This window comes from Bubalus kerabau, chromosome 22, assembly GCF_029407905.1.
Source record: "Bubalus kerabau isolate K-KA32 ecotype Philippines breed swamp buffalo chromosome 22, PCC_UOA_SB_1v2, whole genome shotgun sequence".
Lineage (NCBI taxonomy): Eukaryota > Metazoa > Chordata > Mammalia > Artiodactyla > Bovidae > Bubalus > Bubalus kerabau.
Window position 1 is genome coordinate 10,953,667 of NC_073645.1, and position 25,879 is coordinate 10,979,545.

General features: G+C 39.9%; 1 protein-coding gene and 1 long non-coding RNA gene across 23 annotated transcripts in view; one reads left to right on the forward strand and one right to left on the reverse strand.

The window, feature by feature from the left end:
* PRKG1 (protein kinase cGMP-dependent 1) overlaps positions 1–25,879 on the reverse strand; it is a 1,681,227-nt gene that overhangs the window by 1,363,210 nt on the left and 292,138 nt on the right. The gene's annotated exons all lie outside the window — the stretch shown is intronic.
* LOC129637133 (uncharacterized) lies at positions 17,364–19,159 on the forward strand. Its single transcript, XR_008707343.1, has 3 exons — positions 17,364–17,565; positions 18,387–18,500; positions 19,021–19,159. It is a non-coding gene; the product is annotated as an uncharacterized LOC129637133 (long non-coding RNA).

Consider the following 25,879-nt stretch of genomic DNA (forward strand, 5'->3'; position numbering starts at 1 on the left):
CTGCAAACTCTTTGTTTTTGGTGGTTGCACATCTGAGACTGGGTTTATGTTCTGGTACTACCACCCTCGGGAAAGCTTAGTGTCTGCCTCGAAATACACTGCTTAGTAAAAGAATAGCTTTAGTGCCTATGTGGCCATATGGTGTTTTACAACTTTTCCACATTAAGAATATTTTTTCAAGTCTTAAATGTAGAAAAAATGATATATTTGCTGGTGATTTTAAATTATCTATTTATATGATAAACAAATTAGTACAGAGGGATTTGTTGAGTCAGACATATTGATTTACTGGAAATTATGAACGCATTAAAATTGTACTTATAAAAACTATAGTAATGTAGAAACAATTTTATGACACGGTGTTTAGTTTAAACCAGTTAAGCACCAAGTTTTATAGAGACTGCGAGCACATCGCACATCTGCGGAAGTGTGCAGGTGCATTGCACTTCCCTGGGGGCTCAGACAGTAAAGAGCACGCCTGTGATGCAGGGGACCGGGTTTGATCTCTGGGTTGGGAAGATCCCCTGGAGAAGGAAATGGCAACCCACTCCAGAATTCTTGCCTGGAGAATTCCATGGACAGAGGAGCCTGGTGGGCTACATTCCATGGAATTGCAAAGAGTCGAACATGACTGGACTAAACGACTAATACTTTCAGTTTCATATGGATCAGGACAGGAGATAAAAATGTGGAAAATTAAAATAGCTCCTTTACAGTGGTAGGACTTAGGACCTTAAAATACTTCTCTATGACAAGAATTGCTTTCCAAATACGTGTATATAATTTAAATAAAAGACAGTCTGATAGTGTTCAATCTGATTTTTCAGAATCAGATTTCTAGCAGTTTCTAAGCATGACCTAGAAGGGTTTTCTGATCACTGCTGTGAATTTCACTGTTTATTTCACCAAGCAGTAAAAATAAGTAAAAGTAAACATATTAAATGTGTTTTAGGATGTAATTTTCATCCAAGAATAAAAATGTATATTTTTTTTAAAAACAACATACATCCCTTCCCACAGGAAGAGGTACTAAATAAATACATTAAACTATCATAGCATGGCCTAATAATTTCCTCCAGGGTTTCCTTGGAATCAATCAGCTAAAATCCATCCCCAGACATTTGGCCTCCAGGACTCTTTTTTTTTTTTTTTTTTAATAGTGTAGTCATTAGGCATTCAAACTCCATCCAGTTTTCAAAGTCTTTCCTGGAAATCAATTCAGGATTTCCTTACGGGATATCATTTTGGAGGAGAGTGGGATGCCTAGAAACAGCCATAAAAGAACTCTGTCCACAATCCCACCCAGCCCAACACTTCATAAGGTGCTAGGATAGCTGGACGTTGGTCACGACTGATTCAAGGCATCACAGCCTGCCTTCCCTAAGAACAGGAGTCTGTGAGAGATCTATCATGGCAAATACAGCTCTCCTGTTCTTCATCTCCAGTAAAAAAAAAAATATTTTTCTCTTTTCCTATGGAGCTCTTACTGAAAACATTTAAGGTTAGGGACTTACTTATTTATGGCCGTGCTGCGGTTTCATTGGTGTGATGGCTTTCCTCTAGCTGCGGCGAGTGGAAGCGACACCCTAGATGCGGTGCGTGGGCTTCTCGTTGCCCTGGCTTCTCCTGTCGTGGAGCAAGGACTCTAGGGCGTGTGGGCTCAGTGGCTGCAGCTCATGGGCTCAGTAGTTGTGGCACGCGGGCTTAAGCTGCTCTGTGTGGCCTGAGGGATCTTCCCAGACCAGGGACGGAACCCAGGTCCCCTGCATTGGCAGACAGATTCTTAACCAGTGGGCCACCAGGTAAGTTCCTAAGGCTAGGTTTCTGATGTAGGAATTTCCTATAACTTTTTCAAGGGGAGCGCCTCCAGAGGACAGGAAGAAGAGCCTATGAGTGCCTGGGGAACTCTAGTGTATGATCTCACTGCCCCCTACTACCCTCCATGCCTAATCGCAGGGCTTACCACATGTTCAGCCTCTCTCATATCCACAGGAATATATTCACCAAAACTCTTCTGGAAAACAGAGGTCTTCCATTAATTCATCCATGTGACCTTCTCACAACCCCGTTTATGCACATTCATCCACACAGAATCTAGCACAGGCAAGGACCCCAGTATATAGAGAGAATCAGAGAGATTCAGAATGTCTACTGAAAGAAAGGCGCAAAATTTAAGAGTGAATGTGTTGATCTTATCATTGATGTGAATGAAAATCAAGGGAATAAAAGTCTATCATTTCTGCCCCTGCAGCTGTGTGCCTCTGGGCAAGTTATTTAACTTCTCCACACCTCAGTTTCATCATCTGTAAAATGGAGACAGCAATAGTATTTTCTTCATAGAGCTGTTATGAAGATGAAATGAATTGAGCCATGTAAAATGCTTTGATAAACACTGCTGCTGCTGCTGTTGCTAAGTTGCTTCAGTCGTGTCCAACTCGTGCGACCCCATAGATGGCAGCTCACCAGGTTCCGCCGTCCCTGGGATTCTCCAGGCAAGAACACTGGAGTGGGTTGCCATTTCCTTCTCCAATGCATGAAAGTGAAAAGTGAAAGTGAAGTCACTCAGTCGTTTCTGACTCTTAGCGACCCCATGGTCTGCAGCCTACCAGGCTCCTCTGTCCATGGGATTTTCCAGGCAAGAGTACTGAGTGGGGTGCCATTGCCTTCTCCGTTGATAAACACTAGGCTGAGAGTAAGGATAGCTAGTTTTACTCTCCTCTGCATATAATTGACTGATACTACTTTAGGAGCTCTCTGATCACGGGGAGTGAATGTTATCAGGAGGCTGGGGCTCTCTGAACAGCCTCCCTATTTCATGTCATTGTCTTTACTGTCCCTTCCTGAGGGAAATTTCATCATTCATTCATTCACTCACCACCTCCCTCCAGCAACGTGTTTATCAGTCTCAGACTACATTCCTGGTACTATGCTATAGGATAAAGTAGTAAACAAAACAGATGCTGACTCTATTCTTGTAGAGCTTGTAATATAAAGGGTAAGACAGGTGATTAAGCAGCCAATCAAAATATCGTGGGAAAAATGCTTAATAGTAAGAAAAGTACAAAGGCAGGCGGTTCTTGCCCACTGCATTCTACTGGGGAAAGAGGCAAACACTGGAAATTGCCATATTGTTTAATAACTACTGTAATAGGATTAAGTATATATAGAACTATGAAAGCCAGTAGCTTACTGGCTACTGGGTGGCCAGTAGCTTACTTTCGGGTGGGAGGGCATAGGCTGGGAAAGTTTCCACAGGAAGTGACACGGAAGCAAAGATCTAACGAATGACCATGTGTGTGTGTGCATACATGTGAGTTAGATTTATCACAGTTGTCCTATGAGATAGCTATTTATATCCATAGTGGTAAAACCCTCAGATTCTCTGCTCCAGAACACAGGCATTTACTTATTCCCCAGCTGCTGGGGGCGTTGATGCCAAGAGATTTCAGCTGAGTCCCTCTTGGGGACCAGCCCTCAGCTGGAGAGAGCAGCCTCACTCGAGGTCACCCTGGCTTCCCCAATGCTGCCATATCCACTGCTTGATCAATGAGGAGTATAAAGGCTTAGTCCCCTGGTCCCTGCTTAGGCACTCTGAAGTGTCCCCTGTGGCACTGGCTTGGCCTTTATTAGACAGCAAGTCAGGAGACATCTTGCTCAGTCAAAGCCTATTTTCTTCTCTCCTCTACAGACACTGATCCTGAGAACACTCCGTAGTCAAGTTCTCACCAGCAAATATGGGGCAACAGCCCCTTTTGATGGACAAGAAAACCAAGTTTTGAAACGTTAAGTAACTTGTTGAGGACAAGATAGCATGGCTCATTCAGAGAACAAAAGTAGCTCAGTGTGGCTGAAGTGCAAAAAGGGGAAGCTAAAGATAAGCCCTATCTTGACTTATCATGCCATAGTAAGAAATTAGGGTTTTAAGAGGTAAAGTATTATATATAGAATGGATAGACCACAAGATCCTACTATATAGCACAGGGAACTATATTCAGTATCCTGTGATAAACCATAAGAAAATAATACATACATACGTATATTTCAATAAAAAAATTTTTAGAAATTAAGGTTTTAACCTGAGGCAGGAGGAATTATTATAAGCCTTGAGAGTCTGATGACTGGTTAAGGGATTTAGCATGACAAATTAGGTACTGTAGGCATAATTTTAATGGGTGAAAGCATTTTCTTACCAGGGAAGGGTTGCCAGGGTTTTTTGTTTTTTTGTTTTTTTTCTGATTAACCCATTACTAGTTGTTGTTTTTCTATGAGTCAAAATATTAGGAAAGAATGGTGTGTTGTGATTAAAAGGGTAGAGAAGAAGAAACATCTCAGAGACAGAGAGAACCACGTGTAGGATTCCTGGCCAAATGAGCGGTCTCTCTCGATGCGTATAAAAAGGGGACAGATGCTTACTCCACTTCACTGTTCTGGCTTCGAGAACATGGTCTAAAATCAGGGCTCTGGTTCAGATGAGGGAGAGCTGCCTCCTTTCCTCCTCTCTTGCCCCACTCATGACCACAAGTGAGCTGAAGGACTTGAAAAACACTGCGTTTCAAGATTCCACTTACCCTCTCCTTTTGAGTCTTTTATTCAAAGGTGCTGTGTTCTAAAAAAACAAAGCTAAAAGCAAACCAAGATCGGTGGCACCACTTCTTGTAGCCACGCCTTTTCCCACATGACTTAAGTTTCTCCCATTAAAAGACAGAGTTCACTTCTCTGACCTCTGATCTTGGATCCAGCCACTTGACTTGATTTGGCCAATGGAATAATAGTAGATACAACGTAATGGGAAACATGAAATATGCATGCACCCTGGGGCTTGCACTGTTATTTCCCGCATCACCAGGAGACTCATGTAGAGCACAACCGCTCCAATAACACATGGGCTTTCAGTGAGAGGCAGAGCCTCTTGCCTCCACAGCTTGAAGCCGAGTCCTCGGTGACACTCAGTAGAACCCCAGCCAATCCACAGGCACACAGTATCTATTCATCTCCTACTATATGCTCTGTGAGGACATGAAAGATGGATTCTCTAAAACCCAGTCTCAGAAAGCAAACTTTCTATTCCTGCCTGAGAATGAAAGAAACAATAAATTCTGAAGAAAAAAAACATAAAGTGATGCCAAGGCACCAAATATAAAGTCCAATGTGAGTACAACATGTTTTATGTACTCCCTGTAACTACTCCAACTGCCTAGGGCACCAGGATAATGTTTTAAAAGATTACGAAAATTAGGCCAGTGCTTATGGCTATGTTGAAGACTAATTATACAGGTAAAAGGTGATTTTTAAAATTATGTTAGGATGCATCCAGAAGACTCTCTTAAAATACGAAAAAGTCAGACTAAAATGAATGAAAAACACTGGGATCATTTTCAAAACACAGAATAACTTATTTAATTCGACATATGATTCTTATTACCCCTTCTGTTAAGATCATTGAAGTCTCCTAGCTAAAAGCCAAACTCTAATAACACTACTAATAATTTTCATCTCTAGTTACCAAAAAGGATGTTACACATGTGGGCAGGGGACAATAAACTGTCAGTAAGATTTATGCAAAACACCTGAGCACCTCTTTCATCCTGCATAGATGGCAGTAGTGACTAGAAATGAACTTAAATTTGAGAATTGAGAGTTTAAAAGCATGTGTCTGTAACTATCTCATTAAGTTGAGCACAGCGTGTAGAGTAAGAATCCCAACAGGAAAAAAAAAATAGCTTTTATTAAAGCCTATAAGCAGAAACAGGCTTGAACAACTCTGTTTGTTGGCTGGCAACTTCCCAGCAAGGAGGTAAGAAAACCTCAGTTCTGGCCTGAAATTTAGTAACTAAGAAATAAAAACTCTTATTGAATTGAAAAACAATAAAGTAAAAATTTTATAACCTCTGTTAGGTTCATACGCTTCTGATTAAAATAATAAAGTTAATATGAAAAAGACACTCTCACTAAAATATTAAAGTGTGAGGCCATTTAATTAACCACCTCTGAATGACCTCTTTATAAACACAATCTTTTTGGTCTGAAAAATCTTTTAATTTTTAATACATCTCCTGCAGGTGTTGGTAAAATGGGTTTTTAAGTGACTTTATTTCTATATATTAATGTTTTCATTTTCTACTTTTCTTACTAATTCATAAATCAGAATCGTCCAAGATATACCTCAAAGTTTCCTTGTGAAACTGAATTTAGAATTTGTTTACATTAGCCACAAGTCAATTCTTCATTTCACCCAAGAATTCATTCTAATATTTTGACCTGGGCAAGTAGACTCAGGAGTCATATAGTCCAGGGTTGAATTCAGGTCCCTCCGCAATAATTCCTACTTCTCAGAGTTGTTGAGAAGCCTGAATGCAATGATGTAGGAAAATCACTAGCATATTATAGGCACTCTATAAATATTAGTCCCTTCCCTGTCTTAATACCATGTGCCAGACATAGAGCTGGAATGTTTTCAGTTAAGTCAGAAGCTTGGATTTGGATTCTTTGACTATAACTCAGGTAGGATACATGTCTCCATTTACTTAATCACCCAATAAATAAATGAAGATTCTGTTTCCCTTCCCATTGCTTCCAAGAATTTTATTCTAAAGGTCAGAGGGATGAGCTGAAGCTCTTGATGGGAAGAGTAAAAGGAAAGGATGAGTCAAAAGAAATATTTTCACTCCTCTTCCCAAAGTCTTTCTGTCATCAGCTCTTAGCCCCAGAACTTTCCCCAATGTGCCCTGCCCACCCTCTAGCTTCACACTCCTCCTGAGGGATCATATCAAACACACCCTTCATAGGAACTTTCAGAATCGATCTTTTCGCATTTTCAGATGAAAATATCTATCCCATAGTTACTGAACAAACATACACTGAGCACCTTTTAAGAGCAAAGCAGTATACTAGAAACTAAGGTTATCCTGGTGAAACTAGAAAGGGCCTGGTGGGAAAAATTAAATGACCAAAAGATAAAAAGATAATTATTCAGGTAGACTCTACTGTACTAGGGACTTTGATAAGCAAAGTGAAGGATACCATGGGAACACATTGGTGGGGGCGAGGGAGGAAACAACAAGAAGTATGTCTGGACATATTTAACAATGGTGAATCCCATGGACACAGGAGCCTGGTGGGCCACAGTCCATAAAGCTGCAAAAAGTCAGACATGACAGAACACAAACACACACATTTTCATATAGAAGCATAAAATGGAGTGCAATGTAAATGCTAAAGAATAAACATTAGGTAACTTGTATATACTAATTAAAAATAATATTTCAGAAGAGTATGTGATGACAGGGTCATATTAATTGTATATTATTTCATGAAAGTGTTAACTACCCTAAGTCTTTACCATATTATTCCATTTTTTGTTCAAAACAAAAGTAGGCATGCATAGCAAATAGCAGAAAGACACGTAATAAAATGTCAGTTTATCTCTGGATAGTAAGATTATGAATGACTTCCTTTTTAAAACTTGTCTCTAGTTTCTAGATTATTCACAAACACATAGTAATTTGGTACTGTATTAAAGATATATTTTTTAAGGAGTATCTGAGCAACTTGCCTTTACCAAGTGGCTGCCATGCATATAAAGTACTGTGCTATGCACTGAAGCCACAGAGTTATAAAAGGACTGCCTCATGCCCTGGAGCAGCTCCCAGCACTGGGATGCAGACATGTAGTAAAGACCCACCGTAAGATACTGCCCAGATATTACAGTAATAAAGGCTGATATTTACCGAGACCTGATTGTTCCCTAAACACTAGCACCAAGACAACAGGAAGACACTGCTGTCTTTGTCTTTTGTGACAAACAAGTTATGAAACATAGGATGCTGAAAATACTCTTCTGGGTCCCCTCATGCAACATCTATAATTATCAGGAAATTGTGTTTTTTTTTACAAGGTGGTGTAATTTTTTAAATTAATTTTTATTGTAGTATAGTTGATTTACAATGTTGTATTAATTTCACTGTATAGCAAAGTGAATCAGTTATACACATACAGATATCCACCCTTTTCTAGAGTCTTCTACCATACAGGTCATTACAGAATATTGAGTTTCCTGTGTTATGCAGTAGGTCCTTATTAGCTATCTATTTTATATACAGTAGTATATATATATGTTGGTCCCAATTTAACCTGCCCTCCCCCCTTTCCCCTTTGGTAACCATAAGTTGTTGTTGCTGTTGTTTACATCTATAACTCTATTTCTGTTTTAAACAGGTTTATTCATACCATTTTTTAAGATTCCACATATAAGTGATATCATACATTGTCTTTTCTCTGTCTGACTTACTTTACTCAGTATGATAATTTCTAAGTCCATCCATTATTATTTGGCATTATTTCACTGTTTTTTTATGGCTGAGTAATATTCTATTGTATATACATACCACATCTTCTTTTTTTTAATTTTTAATTGCAGGATAATTGTTTTACAATGTTGTGTCGGTTTCTGTCATACATCAACATGAATCAGCCACAGATATACATACGTCCCCTCCCTCTTGAACCTCCTTCCCACCTTGTAGGTTGTCCCAGAACTCCAGGTTGGACTCCTTGTGTCACACAGCAAATTCCACCGGCTGTCTATTTGACATATGGCAGTCTATATATTGCAATGCTACTCTCTCAATCTGTCCCACCTTCTGCTTTCCCCGCTGTGTCCACAAGTCTGTTCTCCGCCACATCTTGATCCATGCCTCTGCTGATGGACACTGCGCTTGCTTCCACATCTTGGCTATTGTAAGTAGCGTAGCAATGAACACTGGGGAACAAGTATCTTTTCAAATCATGTTTTCCTCCAGATACATCCCCAGAATGGGATTGCTGGATCATATGCTAGCTTTACTTTTAGCTTTTTAAAGAACTTCAGTTTAAGAGCCACTGTTCTTCACAGTGGGTGCACCAATTTACACTGCCACCCATAGTAAAGGAGGGTCCCTTTTCTCCACACTCACTTGAGCATTTATTGTTTGTAGATTTTTTGATGATGGCCATTCTAACTGGTGTGAAGTGATACCTCCTTACAGTTTCGGTCTGTATTTCTCTAATAATTAGAGATGTTTAGGATCTTTTCATGTGCCTTTTGGATATCTATATGCCTCCTTTGAAGGAAACTTAATGCTATTCAATACACCGTGAAAACCAAATTTAACTGAGCACCCTTTCACATAATAATTAAACAATGCCATGAATTAACTAGCATTTTTTCTCCATTTTATAGGTGTGGAACTGAGTTACAGTGAGGTGAAGGTCACAAATAAAGGAGGCAAAACTGGAACACAGTCTGAACCCAGAGCCCAAACACTTGTAAATTACAGCCTCCCTTTTATAAACATCAGCATCATCTTTGTCCCTTCCCTGCCACATACCTATTTTAAAAATTTGAAATAAAAACAAGCAATCACAGAAAGCTGGGGTTAGAGACAGTTGGGGAGAATAGTCTGTGGACAGGATTGGTGTCCTTAGCTCCCACCACACAAGGTTCAACAAATAAGTTCCTCTATGAATGATGCAAGATTGCCAGGAGAAATATCAATAATCTCAGATACGTTGATGACAGCACCCTAATAGCAGAAAGAGAAGAGGAACTGAAGAGCTTCTTGATGAAGGTGAAAAATGAGAGTGAAAAAGCTGTCTTAAAACTCAACATTCAAAAAATGAAGATCATGGCATCTGGTCCCATCACTTCATGGAAAATAGATGGGGAAACAATGGAAACAGTGACAGACTTTACTTTCTTGGGCTCCAAAGTCACTGCAGATGCTGACTGAAGCCATGAAATTAAAAGACACTTGCTCCTTGCAAGAAAAGCTATGAAAAACCTAAACAGTGTATTAAAAAGCAGAGACATTACTTTGCCAACAAAGGTCTGTCTAGTCAAAGCTATGGTTTTTCCAGTAGTCATGTATGGATGTGAGAGTTGGACCATAAAGAAGGCTGAGCACTGAAGAATTGATGCTTTTGAGCTGTGGTGTTGGAGAAGACTCTTGAGAGTCCCTTGGACTGCAAGGAGATCCAACCAGTCCATCCTAATGGAGATCAGTCCTGAATATTCATTAGAAAGACTGATGCTGAAGCTGAAACTCCAATACTTTGGCCACCTGATGCAAAGAGGTGATTCATTAGAAAAGACCCTGATTCTGGGAAAGATTGAACGCAGGATAAGAAAGGGACGACAGAGGATGAGATGGTTGGACGGCATCCCTGACTCATTGGACAGGAGTTTCAGCAAGCTCCGGAGACGGTAAAGGACAGGGAAGCCTGGCAGGCTGCCATCTGTGGGATCACAAAGAGTTGAACATGACTGAGTGACTGAACAGGAACAACAATGAATGATGCAGGAAAATGTTCAGTTTTGAAGCCCTCCCAGTCCCAATATCAGATTAATTTTTAAAAAATATTTTCCTCTTTCTTCTAAAAAAAAAACCAAAAAACAAGTGCAGAACAGGGCAAGGTTTTTTTACCTAGGATTTTCTATGTATATTTTTCTGAATTTTAATACCAATTTTACAGTAACCCTTGAAGTAAAAATATATGTTGAAAAGTGAAAGTGTTAGTCACTCAGTTGTGTCCAACTCTCTGTGACTGCATGGACTGTAGCCTGCCAGGCTCTTCTGTCCATGAGATTCTCCTGGCAAGAATACTGGAGTGGGTTGCCATGCCCTTCTCCAGAAGATCTTCTTGACCCAGGGATCGAACCTGGGTCTCCTGTATTGCAGGCAGATTCCTTACCACTGAGCCACCCTATATTACATAAAGCTAATTGCTTGTTTCATTATTTTGGGCAAAAATGATGTGACTTCTAAGTGTACATTTCTCTAGTTAGCACAGAAAGCCATTAGACTTTTTCAGCTAGGATAGATTTTATTGGAGCTTTATGACAAGTCAATTTTGCAAACTGTGAACAAAACCAAACTGCCATCAAAGGACTGTACAAATTAAGGTTTTCATGAAAAAGACATATGGATAATTGTATATTTCTAGAAATGGAAGCATTGCTGGCATGGACTGTGAAGGGCAAGATAATATTCTGTCTGTCTCACATTTAGATTAACATAAATCACCAACAGACTCCTCATTACTCATTGCTTGTGGAATAAAGATATCAGGTCACTTCCATTAGTTCCTGTCCTGATGTCCTCTGCAACTTAACCACTGCCCAGAAACAGAGAGAAAGGATTCCATTTTCAAACCCAGATGAAAAAGTAATTAAAGTATAAAGAAATATATATAGTATGGGTCTTAATACCTAGATCCCTGAAGAGTCCTTGCTACACAATTTTTTGAAAGTTAAAGTTAACATTTCCAATTTCCAAATGTGATTTTTTTCATATATTTCACTTATTAATCATTGCATCCCTTTTCCTCTACTTGAATCCTATTCATTGTCTAGAAGCATCTCATTGCTTCTGGTGTGAGGCCATGCTGTGCCCTATATAACACTCAGAGTGAGCTAAAGAGAAGTATTCTCAAAAGATTTAAACCTTAAAGAAGACAACAGGGAAACTGGGAGGCATAAAAATAAATGAACATACATGAAATAACAGCAAACATTAGAGTGTAAAGGGATGGAATGGTTCAATATAGTGAGTTGGGAGTATTTACTTCTTTTCTTCTTCCATGTACTCAATTAGATTAGTATGAAAATGGTGTTTACTTTGCAAACATAGCTCTCTGTATGACAGATACTTTCTGCAGCAATTTTCATTACTAATGTTGGACACCATACCTGTATGAGATATGTGGCTTAAAACAGTTCTTCATACTGAGATATGCTCAGAGGACTGTATGATGGATACAACACAAATAAACTGATTATCTCCTATGTGAAAGGCAGTGTCTCAATTAACCAGCTTAAATAAACATCTTTCACTCTGACAAAGGATAGTGAAACTCAGTTCCCTCACTCAAAGACAAGGATCAACCAAAGTAGTGTGGATAAGGGCACATGTCAGGTAGAAGACCAACTTCAAATTCTAGCTCCATTACTTAGGACTTACCAGCTGTTTCCTTAGGATAATGGCTGGCCCAGTTGGCTTTCAGTAAATGTTTACTGTAATTATTATTATTATTATTATTATTCAGAAGTGACAATACAATAATGGAAATGAGGTGCCACTTTTGTAAGGATATGATGGAGTATTAGCTATTTAGATCAAGAACAGTTCATCCAAATGGAGATGTCCTATGAACAACTGGACACAGAAGTCTGAGACTCAAAGATGAGAATAGGAGTAATTTTGGAGACTTGAGAATGTAAGCTTTGAAAGCAAGCTTTGAGGGTTCTGGGCTTCCCTGGTATCTCAGACTGTAAAGAATCTGCCTGCAATGCAGGAGACCCAGGTTGGATCACTGGATTGGGAAGATCCTCTGGAGAAGAGAATGGCAACTCACTCTAGTATTCTTACCTGGAGAAATCCATGGACAGAGAATACAATCCATGGGGCTGCAAAGAGTTGGACATGACAGAGCAACTGTAACTTTCAGTTTTTCACTTTGAGGGTTTAAGACAGAGAATATAGAAAGACATGGAAGTTAGGGGACAGGAAGAAGAGAAGGAATACAGAGTAATTAGACAAGTAATTAGGAACTTAAATATAAATAAGACACCTCAGAATAAGGAAGGGTATGTGTGCATACACACACATACATTTCTTTGGTATCAATGTATATGTAAATATATATATATGTATAGTCAATATATATAATACACATAGGGTGAAAGTGAAGTCACTCAGTCATGTCCGACTCTTTGTGACCAGGCTTCAAATAACTCTTTGTTATTGCATGTCCGACTCTTTGTGACCAGGCCTCTCCGTCCATGGGATTTTCCAGGCAAGGGTACTGGAGTGGGTTGCCATTTCCTTCTCCAGGGGTTCTTCCCGACCCAGGGATCGAACCCAGGTCTCCCACATTGTAGGCAGATGCTTTTACCATCTGAGCCAGGGAAGTCCCTAAGAAAGTGAAGTCGTTCAGTCGTGTCCGACTCTTTGCGACTCCATGGGCTCTAGCCTACCAGGCTGCTCCATCCATGGGATTCTCCAGGCAAGAATATTGCAGTGGGTTACCATTTCCTTCGCCAGGGGATCTTCCCGACCTAGGGATCGAACGAGGGTCTCCCACACTGGAGGCAGACGCTTTAACCTCTGAGCCACCAGGGACTGGCAATATATATATTATATATATATATAATACATATATATTTATGTATTACATTGAACACATATATTTATCTCCACTGTTTCAGGAAATGAAATCTATTAAAGTACAGGAATTAAAAACAAAATCAGCAATGGCAAAGAAGATGAGAGAGGAAATAATAATTAATAGCAAGCAAAAGCTGTCAGCAGAATTACAGGAGAAAAATTGGCAGAACAGCAGAACTAAGAATGTTAATACCAAATACCTGCAGAAGGTGGTGCCAGTGAGCAGCAAGTCAAAGAACATCAGAGGGGCAGGAATTAGAGAAAGCAGGTAAGACCCAGCCCCTCCAGCCTGCTGTCTCCCTGCTCAGCTCGAAGAACACTGCCAGCTGCTTCAGGAGACTGGAATGCTCTTCACAGCAGACACTGAGCAGCTGAAAGGTTTTCCCAATAAAAGTCCACTTCCCCAATTGAACTGTACTACAGTGAAGCCCATCAATTTTAATGTTTTTCCCATGCAAACCATCCCACCAGATCTGAAATAAAACTGATTTATATAAATAATATTCTGTAATGTCTTGTAAGTCTTTTATTGCAATAGAGACATCAACATTTGTTTAGGCTTTGTTGTTCACTTGAGAAAAATCACAGGGTTAGTTAATTTTATAGTTCTAATACTGTATCTTTTCCTGCTTAACATCCCCAGGAGTACAGTCATATGAGATGTACAATAAACATTTATATAGTATAATACTGTGTTAACAGGAAAAGAACATAGGCAGGTATCAGGGAAACCTGCATTTTGGATTCTAACTTTGCCACCAACTAGCTGTGTAATTCTGAATAAGTCACTTCTGTGACCATGAGTTTACCTACAAAATCGTGTCATATTTACTTTTCAGTGATGATAAGATAAAATGAGTTGATTTACAACTCAGATCAGATCAGATCAGATCAGTCGCTCAGTCATGTCCGACTCTTTGTGACCCCATGAATCACAGCACGCCAGGCCTCCCTGTCCACCACCAACTCCCAGAGTTCACTCAGACTCATGTCCATTGAGTCAGTGATGCCATCCAGCCATCTCATCCTCTGTCGTCCCCTTCTCCTCCTGCCCCCAATCCCTCTCAGCATCAGAGTCTTTTCCAATGAGTCAACTCTTTAGCATCATTCCTTCCAAAGAAATCCCAGGGCTGATCTCCTTCAAAATGGACTGGTTGGATCTCCTTGTAGTCCAAACGACTCTCAAGAGCCTTATCTGAGACCTTCCAAAACTGAAGGCAGTGCACCCGAGAAAACCTGCACATATCTTTCTTTCTTTGATTACGGAGAGGAAGCTGCATCAGGAAATACTTTCTATTGTAAATAATTTAAGCAAATTTTAAAGGACAAGTAATCTTCTTTTTTTTTTTTTTTTTTTTTAGGACAAGTAATCTTCTGACCTGCCTCTTGAGAAACCTATACGCAGGTCAGGAAGCAACAGTTAGAACTGGACATGGAACAACAGACTGGTTCCAAGTAGGAAAAGGACTACATCAAGGCTGTATATTGTCACCCTGCTTATTTAACTTATATGCAGAGTACATAGTGAGAAACCCTGGGCTGGAAGAAGCACAAGCTGGAATCAAGATTGTGGGAGAAATATCAATAACCTCAGATATGCAGATGATACCACCCTTATGGCAGAAAGTGAAGAGGAACTCAAAAGCCTCTTGATGAAAGTGAAAGAGGAGAGTGAAGAAGTTGGCTTAAAACTCAACATTCAGAAAACGAAGATCATGGCATCTGGTCCCGTCACTTCATGGGAAATAGATGGGGAAACAGTGTCAGACTTTGTTGTTTGGGGCTCCAAAATCACTGCAGATGGTGACTGCAGCCATGAAGTTAAAAGACACTTATTCCTTGGAAGGAAAGTTATGACCAACCTAGATAGCATATTCCAAAGCAGAGACATTACTTTGCCAACAAAGGTCCGTCTAGTCAAGGCTATGGTTTTTCCTGTGGTCATGTATGGATGTGAGAGTTGGACTGTGAAGAAAGCTGAGCGCCGAAGAATTGATGCTTTTGAACTGTGGTGTTGGAGAAGACTCTTGAGAGTCCCTTGGACTGCAAGGAGATCCAACCAGTCCATCCTGAAGGAGATCAGCCCTGGGATTTCTTTGGAAGGAATGATGCTAAAGCTGAAATTCCAGTACTTTGGCCACCTCATGTGAAGAGTTGACTCATTGGAAAAGACTCTGATGCTGGGAGGGATTGGGGGCAGGAGGAGAAGGGGACAACAGAGGATGAGATGGCTGGATGGCATCACTGACTCGATGGACATGAGTCTGAATGAACTCCAGGAGTTAGTGATGGACAGGGAGGCCTGGCGTGCTGCAATTCATGGGGTCACAAAGAGTCGGACACGACTGAGCGACCGAACTGAACTGAACTGAATCTTCTGGGGGAAAAAATGATGCTTTGAATCAATATCTACACTGATTTTTGGAGTACAACTAAAATTTATGCAGTCCCATGAAGTAGCAGGTAAGCAAGAACAAGTGACAATGGTCCACAGGTTTAGATCTTCACAATTCTTCTAAATAGTATGAAGTCCTATCATCTTTTGAAAGAGAAGAACCTATGTTTGAGAGATGTAATTTGTGAATAAATGATCCCAAGGCTTACTATTAAAAAAAAGTACATATTGTCATTGGTGTTCATTTGAACCCAAAGATAAATATAGTGACCCACTTACTACTTTTCCAATATTTAATTATTGAACATCTATTATGAGGGAGGGGGCTTTCCAGGTGGCACTAGTGGTAAAGAACCAGCCTGCCAAATACAGAAGACATAAGAGACACGGGTTCAATCCCTGGGTCGGGAAGACCCCCTGGAGGAGGGCATGGCAACCCACTCCAGTATTCTTGCTTGGAGAATCCCATGGACAGAGGAGCCTGGCCGGCTACATCCACGGGGTCGCATAGAGTCAGACACAACTGAAATGATTTGGCACGCATGCATGCACTATGAGGAAGACATCATAGAAAAAACATACTAAGTTCACTGAGTGACTTGTATTTCTGTTTTTCCACAAGAACACAAATTCATATTTTTTGGCTGCTTTCTCTGTCAGGAAAGTATTACTTACTTGACAGGCAGAATCCTAACTCATCTTCAAATAGTTCTAGGACACAGCTGTTTATTATTTTCGTCACAATTATCACCCCCATTATGGACATGAGAAGCTAAATTTCTTGCCCCAGGTTCCCCAGACAGCACATAGTGGGGTCCTGGTTTGAACCATGGCAGTTTAACTCCTGTGCTTATACTCCTGCATTTCCATAAACATTTTAGACATCCATCAAAGCCACAATTTCACTTGAGCCTCCCAAGAAATGCATAACATGGAAAAGGCACGTGTTTGCTTGAAAGTTTGTCTGTTTGGAAGAAACCAGCCACAGTGACAACCTGCTCATGCCAGAGCTAGCCCTGGAGCCTGCTCTGTGGTTGGCTGTTATTTCAGCCAGTTCTCTGACCGCTGAATCCAAGCAACACAACCTTTCACATCTCTTATAACACATCCTCTAAAATCTCACAAGGTGTATGACTTCCAACATTCTGGCATAAGAAATATGGCAATAAAGGAAACAGAAGAGCTGACTTTTAAAAACACTTATGGGCGAATGACATGGATTGTTAAACTCTGGGTTGCTGAGACCTTTCTCAAATGCAAACCATTAGGCAAAGATGAGGCATTTCTCTCCAGAGCAGCAGACGCTGATGACAGCCCTTGGTGATAATGATTTCATTTCCCTGATGCCAAATGAATGATACCTGTGTGATCGCGCTAATGATTTCATTTCCCTGATGCCAAATGAATGATACCTGTGTGATCGCGCTGTAGGATGGATGCTGGTGCAGCCCAGTGACCTTGCTCAACTCCGTGTTACTGAATTGTTGCCATCAAGGTTGAGTCTTCATTTTCCTAGCCATTATCTTGAAGCAGATTTGCCTGAAGTGAAATGGCGGCTCGTGCCTTTTGTAACCTTACACTGCATATCTAATAACTGACACCAGACTGAAATAATAAAATGACTTTATTTGGTATTGTTCCAATCCTACATTGTCGTAGACAATGTAGAAAGGAAGAAAGGAAGAAAAGAAAGAAGAAAGGAAGTTGTCTTGTATCCTTTGAGAGGGCAGCTGGTAGTCATCTATTTGTTATTTGCTAAAAAAAAAACCTTTGATTAAAATAAGCACAGACAGGATGCTACTTGTGGGGCTTTGAAACACAGAATTAAATTTAGGGAGGCAAGTTAGTTTAGGTGACTTGGTAAACTTTGAGATTATATTCTAGAATGATCAAACACCAGACCCCTGCAAAAATAACCAACCAACCAACCAGACCTAGTTCTAAAGGAACAGTACTCTTTCTCATTTTGTAAGTTTTCCAGGGTGAGAGTTTCTTACTTATTTGGGCCAACAAGCTTAAATCCACTGTTGATTTGATCTGGTGCCCTATTTGTTTTCCTTTTCTGACGATTTTCTATGTTTCCGTTTGGTTGTCTTTCCGCTCTACCTATCTGAATTCTTCATGGTTTTTTAATTTTTTGTTTGTGTTTTGATTCTTCTGCCTTCTCTTCCCTCTTTTCTCCTAGCAGTATGATTAAGCAGGGTATTCTGATTTTGTTGTGGAGGCTCTCTGTAGTCCTGCCAAGCTCATTCTTTTGTAAAACTCTAGGCTTTCACTGAGAATATAGCCTAATGAAATCAACAGATAGCTACCACTGACTCATGTGTAGGCATATAGGAAAACTGTGCCAGTACTTTTCACTGGGCCTCTGGTTTTTTGACCTGGATTAAAAAATAAAAAGTCCTTTTATTGTCTCTGATATTTAATCATCAGATTTCATTCCTGAAAGCCAGGAGGAAAATAACTCAAAGACATTACTCATTTGAAAATTCTGATAAATTAGAATATCTGATTTTTAAACCAGGACTTTTTTTAGGACTAATACAGGGCACAGGAGCTATTTGTCTTTCTCAAATATTAATTAGTTTCCCCTTAGTGGTTCTGAATAACAGAAATAAGGTCATGGGAATAAAGCTGCTTCACAGGGAAAAAGATCCTTCACATTGATTGTCTCAGCCCTGCCTTAGCGTGTTACTCTGTGATAAATGCCTTGTCTTTGTCTAGCATTATCTACCAAAGAGAAATCAACGGTATATGATTATTACAACCAGGCGATCATTTCTTTTCAGTTTGATATTTTAAGAAATGAATGCCTGTCGAAACCTGCTGACAGTGAGGACAATTAGGGAGTTTGTTTCCTGGCTTGCATACAAGAACCTAAGAGCCTTACGGAGCAAATTATGGTTAGTAAAGAATCACTTTCCACTTAGTGTGACTGTGTTTTGTTCTGTTGACTTAATGATCTCTGAACATGTGGGGATTCTCTTCCTGTCTTACAATAACCCTGAGGAGATACAGCAAAAATTAGGATTCTCTTAGATGTTTTTAAAGTTTTATTTGCTTTCATCTTGGAAAACATTGAAAATAGCAAGATTTAATGATAACGATTTTGATGTGATCATTTTAATTTCTATTAGAACATATTGTTAAATATTAAATTTGAAATAGATATCAACAAAAATTAGGTTAGTGCTAACAAAATAAATGAGGGTTTGCAAAAGGAGTGGGAATAACAGCAAGTACCAAACTTGATTATGCAATAATCTTATTCAGAAAACTTGACAGCCCATAAACAAGCTAGGAAAATGGCTTGTCCATTGAAATCCATGGAACACTAAACTTTCAAAAAGAAGAGTAGGTCAATATACCTTTGAGACATCTAGTGAAACAGATACCATCTTATTTCTCTGTTGAAACACACAGGATCAGAGCATCCCTGGTGGTCTAGTGGTTAAGAAATTACCTGCCAATGCAGAGGACACAGGTTTGATCCCTGGTCCGGGACGATTCCAAGCAACTAAATCTATGTGCTGCAGCTACAGAGCTCTCCAACCCTAGAACCCTTGCTCCGCAACCAAAGAAGCCACTGCATTGAGAAGCCTGAGCTCCGCTACTGAGAGAAGTCTCTGCTTGTAACAACTAGAGAAAGCCTGCACGTAACAATGAAGACCCAGCACAGCCAAAAGGAATAAATAAAGTAATTGATTTTTTTAAAAAATCCAACACGGGATCAATGAGATGCTCAATCCACTATTAAGAATTTGTGCAACATTCAGATTTGTCCACTGTTTCACCAGCAAAATGTTAGGGAATTGCCATAGCGGGAGCAGCACCCTGCGCAGCCACACAGGACCCACTTGATGCTTTAGAATTACCATTCTAAGACTCTTAATAATTATTTTTTAACAAAGAGCCTTGTCTTTTCATTTACACTTGGTCCTACAATCTCTGGAGCCAGAGATTTGGATTCAGACAGATGCAGAGTTGATTCCAGGTCTAGCACAACCAAAGTAAAATGGGATTAATTTGCAAAATATCTCTGAGTGTCCCCATTTCCTTTCTGGGAAACATGATCACCCACTTTCAGAGTTTTAATAATTAAGGAAGATAATGCATCATATAAAATGTGTTGCATGGCTCCATCACATATAAGTGCTTACTAAATGTGAGTCCTCCATCAAAAACTATCGCAAGGATGTTACTGTGAGAATGAGCTGTCTCTAAGGTCAGTATCCTGGAGTGATCAACTGGCTGGTCTGACTTTGGAAAGAAAACATAGATCAGATTTAAGCCACACCTCAGCATCCAGCCTGAACACAGGCAGTGTGCGTCAGTGAGGACTGCCTGGTGCTTGTCCTGCCCATGAATGAAGAAAGTAGTGTCACTGATTGGTTTAGGTTCCCTCACACTGTAAAGTGAGATGCCAGGCCACCTAGATGGGACTTGTAAAGGGAGGGCTTAAAATCTGTCCTGTTCATTTCAGCTGATCCCCCACCTCAAGGTGATGTAAGAGGTTGAATCTGGAGACTGGAAGAGAATTTCTCTGGTGTTCTCTATTCCATCCCTGCCCATGTGAGCATGAGAAAGGGATACAGGATACTTATTTCCCTCAGTGCCTAGGGCTCCCTCTGTACCTAGTTTCCTAAGGCTGCTGTAACAGAAGCCTGCAAACAGAGTGGCTTCAACAACCAAAATTTTGTGTCTCACATCTCTGGAGGCTAGAAGTGCAACATCAAGGTATTAGCAGGATAGGTTCCTCCTGAGGATGGTAAGGGAGAATCTTTTTCATGCATCCCCTAGTTTCCAGTAACTTGCTGGTGGTATTTGGCATTCCTTAACCTGTAGATGCATCATACTGCCCTCTGCCCTCACATACACATGCCATTCACTGTTTGTGTCCAAATTTCTTCTTTTTATAAGAATACCAGTATACATGGTATTCTTACAAAAAGTTGGATGGCATCACGGACTCAATGGACATGAGTTTGAGCAAGCTCCAGGAGTTGGTAATGGACAGGAAAACCTGGGATGCTGCGGTCCATGAGGTTGCAAAGAGTTGGACACAACCGAGTGACTGAACCGACCGGTTATACTGGTTTAGCGCCATGACATGATCTTAACTAATTACATCCGCAGTGACCCTATTTCCAAATAAGGTCACATTCTGAGATAGCAAGGGCTAGGGCTTCAACATATGGATTTGGGGAGGCGGGGTGGCTCAACATTCATCCCACCACACTCTCTTTCAAGCCAAGTAAGATGGTCTGCTTTACAAAGCTCAAAGAACTTTGCCCTTGTCTTCTCTGGTCTGAAGGAGTTGGATGCTGAGAGGTGTAAAGCTATGCCTAGGGGAGGTTCAGCCCAATGACAGAGTATAGGTTGTTGGAGTGAGATCTACTTGTTCTCCTGCTGATATCTGGATGAAGGAGAGTGTTTCAGGGGACCAAATGTGGATGTAACCTGAAGTCAGCATGAGAAGATCATCTGGAGGGGCAGAGGGATGCCAGCAAAGGGTCTGAGCAGGACAGAAACAAGCAACCAACAAGAGGAGAAGTGAGCCCCCATGAAAAGAGTTATTCAAGGAGGCTTCCAGCTAGAGTGCCCCTGAGGAATCTGAACAAGTGTCCAAAACAGAAAGAGTTAGCTTAGGTTATCAGCCTTCATCAGAAGGTGCCAACATCCCATGACATCAGAAGCAGCCAGTTAAGTCAGGTCCTTTCCTCTGATCAGACCTGGTAGCTGATGAGTATGGGGAAGGAGAGCAAGCAAGAAAAAAGATGCCATGCACACCACCATTTTTATTGCAACATTCAAGCCCGATAAAGGATGTAGATGAGGGAGGGAGAAATTTTAAATTTGAGTGAGTTTGAGATTTGGATATGCTATTAAATGGGAAATTTTAATTTCCTAAAATGGGACTATTCTAGTGATTGAAAGACTAGAAAGGTATGATACCTACACAAGATGTCATCCGGCAAAGAGGATAAGCAAGTCTACGGAGCAAATTTAGAAGGGAATTAAATGGCTTTTAAGCCTATACGCTATCAGTCCAGCTGGTGAATCACCAGAATACCTGGGCTTTGTGGTGCCCAAGGCGGGGAGAGGGCACTTCACAGCGCTCAAGGGGGCAGGGGTAGCATGGCAGGTAGGGGCTCCCTGTTTACAGTCATGTAAAACACATACATATTTCAGAATACCTCATCATTCAGCCTCAATTTTTTCATCTTTAGATGAAGTGTATGATGTGGCTACTTTTAAAGTAGCCACGTCATAAGGTTATTGTCATGTGAAATTAACATAGAATCAAAATGTGTAGAAATTAGCACAATCTTTATACAAATGTGGGGAAAGTACATGTGTTACCAATGCTCTAGACAAATGAGAGGAAATAAAAGTCTGTTCTATTTAACACTGACCCCTAACATAATGAACCATCCATAACTGGCCATAATTTGGGTTTCAAGAGGAAAACATATTGATTACTCATACAGCTAAAGATTTACTTTAAAAGTACAAATTATTATAAGTACTGCATGCTAACCAATACTGAAGAATATCTTGATTTAGATTTAGAAGCATTTCCTTTATGAATAAATGAACATCAATGCCAGTCACATTCAGCAGTAAAGGCTGCTTAGACATCAGAGTTCTGACATAAAGGTTGTGTTTGAGCAATGGAAACATTGCGATTTGAATATCATCTACTACCCTAATATGCAGGAAATAACAAGGTCAATTAAAATGACAGAAATATTTCATCATTTTAAACTATAATGCTTAAAATATGTAATATTCACCTGGAAATCTTTGAATAGCAGAATTTCTGCCAGTTCTGAATGTTCCTGGATAGGATTTAAAGTGAAAATTATTTTGTGCTACTCAGCTTTCTTTGTGTATATTTTCCTCACTGCACAAGCAGACCTATCAAAAATATGAAGATGTTAATAATTTGGTGAATACTAGCAGAAAACCTTGTCTTAAATTCCAACTGGAATTAAATTATGAAAATCAGTGAATTCTGAGAGCCATAGAAAATGCCCAGGTTATACATTAGGTCTACTTCTAATGTTTTTTGGTATGATATCTGAGATAAATTTAAACAACTCCATCTGCTTTCATTTACCAGAAACCATTTCTGTGAATTTACCCAGGAACAGGAGAAAAGTCAGTATAGGATGGTATTAGTGCCCAGGTCATGATTTCATCTAGCTTCCTGGGTTTCATCTCTCCTTTCATAAGCCTGACCTTTGACACAATTATTGTACCAAACTTCTCAATGCCTTATAGATAAATCCCATTGGAAAGGTCACTGGGGAGAAGACTGCCACTTTCCTTAAAAGGCACGATTTTTAGGCTAAGTTTTTCACATGGCAAATTTAGGCAAGTGTCTTTATTCAGTATATGATATCCGTATTGGTAGAACAGCTATTACACAATCATAAAAGGTTTGAACTATTAGGGCATTAGAGTCGGTCTAATCTCATCACCTCATTTGCCCTCTGTGGAAACTGAGGTCCAGAAATGAGGTCCACTTAGTCCGGCTGCCTCACTGGCTATATGAGTACCTGCTTATGGATACTCATGTTTTATCTCTTAGTTTATCCAAAGTTATTTCAGCATATATGTTAAATCCTATGTTCTACTTTGGATGAATCCATTTATCCTACTGTATTTGTTATTCAGAGTAAGAGTGGACAATAATCTTTTTTCTTTCTACTAGGGGCAAAAAAATTAATTTTGTGTTCCTACATTATGTTCATTTCTCAAATGTCAAGCAGCTCACCTGGGCTCAGAGGAGGTTTATATTAAAGGGCTGAGAGCACAAACACTCCCTTCCTGTCATTGGTGAAATTCCATCATTCTAAGTGACATAGGAGGAAGTAGGGACAGAAGGGAAGAACTTGGAGAGGCAGCAAAAGGGAAGGAAACATCCTCAGACCTGGCAAGGAAGGGAAATCAGTGTCCCAAAGGAGAGGGGAGTCTGCACAAGGCTGAGAAGCAGTGCCCTGAAGAGATGTCCAGTGACAAGGCATGCCTGGGAGGTGAAACCCATATAGAGTGGGTTCCAGATATACCAAGCACTCTTATGCCCTAAGGATAGCCCAGAAACAGCACAGCCCCAGACCTGAGGTTGCCATACAAACTTGGACAATGAATTTCTCAGCAATGACTGCCACAGTCTGATTACTGATGACTGGAAAGACCTCGCCAATGTTTTATTGATGGATCAAGATCTTAGGACCTTGGCACTACTCCAAGGGAGAGAACTCTGGTACTGACTAGGATTAAATACTCCAATAGGGGTTCAAGGTCTGATGTGCACTGATTTAATAAAAATAAAGAGATATGTTTCTTGCATATCTCAGTTTGTGAAACAAGATTCATACCAACTACATGAACCAGACTTCTCTTTTGAGTTAATGAAAGATCTGCAGGAAATGGGACATGGAGAAAAAGAAACCATTTTATATCCTTCTATTCCAAAATGTCTGCCAAATCTGGTGAAGATAAAAAACTTTCCAAGCCAGGCACTTGACTGAGTTGGCAAGAATTCTTCCTGTATTTTTGGAAATGTATGAGAATCATTAGCTGAAGATAGAATTGTGATGGAGGGACATGTTGAATAGACTAATAGGGCAGCTTCCTAGATTCGATAGCAAGTTTTAGCAGAAGTTATATTTGTTGAGAAATGCTATGGAAACCAAGAGGCTGGACTGGTCTTTGGTAAAAAGCTGAAGGAAATATAGTTTGTCATCAGGACCTAACCCTATGGGAGTCTTCTGTTCTGTTAGGATCCCATCAGGAGCAATAATCCTACAGTGCCACTGTTTCCATCAGATTTCTCTGGACGTTATTTTTCTTCCTTCTATTCAAAATTTACCTCTCCTTCCAAGACCCTGTGAAATAATTTGAGTAAACAATAAGGTATTTGATAACTTCTGGTCTTGATTTAATAGATTAAACTCAATAAAACATATGTTGTGATAGGGATCTTCACAAAAAATGTATGTTTTTATAGGAATCTTCACTATTTTAACTAACATATACACACTTAGGTATTTCAGTAGAAACAGTTTAGGGTCTTAAGAAACACTTTATTAAACTAGTTATGATCTCCACATTCCAAAGATGGTCTCAACATAACCCATCTCTCACACTCTTGCTATGAAGTAACATTGACATTTTCCATTAAGAGATGGGATCTAAGGCTTTTCTCTGGTCTTAAGGGGATAATGGGACACAGATACCATGCTGTGAGGAAGTGAAACAGCAATGGAAGGGTCATATCTATGGGTTTCAGCACCGGCCATAGCTGAGGAACCAGTCAATATCTGGAATCAACAGCCAGACGTGTAAATAAACAAGTCCTCAGATAATTCCAACTCCTAGTCCACAATCGGTAGAGAGGAGCTATATGAAGACTTGCGAGCAAAATAAATGCTGTGGTTATTTTAAGTTAATTTTTAATGTGTCTGTACGTCACTATAATACCCTCAAACCTTAACATATGAGTGATTGGCCAACTTGCTTATATGCTTAAATGGCCTTTTTCCATTTTAAAAAATTTAAGCACAAACATTTGTGAAGGTTAGCTCAATGATACAGCAGTCTTGGAATTTAGATAAGGTTTATTTGCTACCAGTGTGAAGTTGGGCATCATAGTTCACTTACAGTTAGACACTGGAGAGGAAAGAAGCTTCCTTCCAGAAATTAGGATTGTTTAGATTTGAGAATGAAAACTAACTGGTGAACCCTACAATGGTATATTGAGTAGTTTTGACACAAGCAGGTTTTTAGTATTAAATACACTGATAAATGCTGAGAAATGACTTCCTTGGAGAAAGAAGGACTGATTAAGACACTGTAAGTCTCTCATAAAGAACTATGGATGCAGATATACAAAAATCACGGTCTAACTCCACTTCTTAAATAGAAGTTCTCTTAGCCCCCAAAGTTAGTGGCCCATCCCGCCCCCCGCTGGTAACCACTAATTTGTTCTCTATATCTGAGTCTGTTTCTGTTTTGCTATATACATTTGACTGTTTCATTTTTAAGATCCCACATACAAGTGACAACACCCGTCTCTCTGTCTGACTTATTTCACTAGGCATAATACTGTCTAGGTCCGTCCATGTTGTTGCAGAATTTCATTTTGTTTTACGGCTGAGTAATATTATATTGTGTGTGTGTGTGTGTGTGTACTGCATCTTTATCCTGTCATCCTTTGATGGACACTTAGGTTGCTTCAATGTCTAGGCTATGAACATGGGGGAACATGTAT